This window comes from Protobothrops mucrosquamatus, unplaced genomic scaffold (assembly GCF_001527695.2).
Source record: "Protobothrops mucrosquamatus isolate PMUCROS unplaced genomic scaffold, P.Mucros_1.0 scaffold3027, whole genome shotgun sequence".
In the NCBI taxonomy this organism is placed as follows: Eukaryota; Metazoa; Chordata; class Lepidosauria; order Squamata; family Viperidae; genus Protobothrops; species Protobothrops mucrosquamatus.
In genome coordinates this window covers 1-2,120 of record NW_015389042.1, presented here as the reverse complement: position 1 = coordinate 2,120, position 2,120 = coordinate 1, and positions in this window count along the sequence as shown.

Genomic DNA, 2,120 nt, shown 5'->3' with positions numbered 1-2,120 from the left:
TTCATATATTATAACTTCTGAAACCCTGTCTCCAAGTGGATCTGGGCTCTGCCCACTTTGGAGATCAGCTTCTAATCATATCAAGTTTGTGAGCCTTGCACTGATGGAAATCTACATCCCTGGATTATTGGCACGACAGACAGACAGATATACAGACAGAGACAGACAAGACCAGGCAGATGGAGATGGCTTTTTGTGTTAACATGCTTTTGCCTAGTATCAAACTCCCTACCATTTGGGGAGGGGAGAAGAGAAAAATGTGTTACCAATAGAGGAGAATGTGTTTCAATTATATTAGCACATTGCACTGTCTGCTGAAGCTGCTTCTAACTGCATTAAATTGGATTAATGGAGAAATCTCCTGCAGTTCAAGGACAGAATGCAATCTCAAAGTGCTGCTGCTTCACTTCGCTGTCAGCTTCATGTCATAGAGCAGAGAAATGATTTAGCACCTATCAAAAGAAATCTGCAGAGGAAAGTAACTGAGGTGAGTTGGGGGACAGTATTTGAGAGAGGTTTTTTCCCCACAGAAAGACACCAAGGCCAATTTGTGCTAGATCCATAGAAATATAAAGAGAAGAGACCATGAATTGAGGATGCTATTCTGTGCGACATAATCAGACTATTGCTCCTATCTCAGTGATGGCGAACCTTTTAGAGACCGAGTGCCCAAACTGCAACCCAAAACCCACTTATGTATCGTCGGGTGCCGGGTGCGTGTGGCCCATTGGGTGGGTGTGGCTGTTGTGGTAACGGCAGACTGGGTGGGACTAAAAAGTTCAATCAATCAATTCCAACTTTGGAAGATCTTTTTTTTTGCCCACGAGAAGTTGAAATTGACTGATTGGTTGAACCTTTTTTTTTTTTGCACATGGCGGTGGAGGCCTAAAGCGAAAAGGTTTTATAAAACCCAGCTGAAGGTCTAGGACTGGGGTGACGGCACGTGTGCCCACAGAGAGGGCTCTGAGTGCCGCCTCTGGCACCCATGCCATAGGTTCGCCACCACTGTCCTATCTAGTTCAGTGTGCTCACCAGGCTTACCCTGATCTAGTGACCCTCACGTTGGGCTGGATTGCAACCTGCCTCATCACCAATAAGCACGGCCAAATTCAGTGCTGGCAAGGGACAATGAGAGTGACAGACCTCCTGAACATAGGTCCAGCAAGGAACAATCTTTATCAGTCCAATTTTGGAGACTGAACCTGAAACCTTTTTGCATGGAAAGCACATGTTCTTTCTTTAAACCGTGAACAACCAGCCTTACGGGACTTGGGAAGCATGCCTTTTTGATATTTGCCTCTTGGTTCTGAAACAATCTCCCTCAGATAGGTCAAGGTCAAAGTTACCTCTGACTCTAGGGCCGTGGTGGTGAACCTATGGCACACGCGCCACAGGTGGCACGCAGAGCCCTCTCTGTGGGCACACACACCGTTGCCCCAGTCCTAGGCCTTCAGCTGGATTTTATAAAACCTTTTCACTTTAGGCCTCCGCCGCCGTGTGCAAAAAAAAAAAAAAAAAGGTTCAATCAATCAATTTCAACTTTTTGCAGGAAAAAAAAGATCTCGCAAAGTTGGAATTGATTGATTGAACTTTTTAGTCCCACCCAGTCTGCCGTTACCACAACAGCCACGCCCACCCAATGGGCCATGCCCACCCAGCACCCGACGATACATAAATGGGTTTTGGGTTGCAGTTTGAGCACTCGGTCTCTAAAAGGTTTGCCATCACTGCTCTAGGGGGCAGTGCTGATCTCCATTTCTTAGCCAAGGGAGCCAGTGTTGTCCAAAACTGCTTCCGGAGTCATGTGCCCAGCAGGACTATTTGCAAAGGCACACAGAATGACATTACATTCCCACCAAAGTAGTACTTATTTGTGTAGTTATTTGTGTAGTTATTTGTGTAGTTATTTGTGTAGTTGTGTAGGCAGGACAAGAAGCAACGGGTGGAAACTAATCAAGGAGAGAAGCAATCTAGAACTAAGGAGAAACTTCCTGACAGTGAGAACAATTAACCAGTGGAACAACCTGCCTCCAGAAGCGGTGAATGCTCCAACACTGGAAGTTTTTAAGAAGAGACTGGACAGCCATTTGTCTGAAATGGTATAGGGTTTCCTGCCTGAG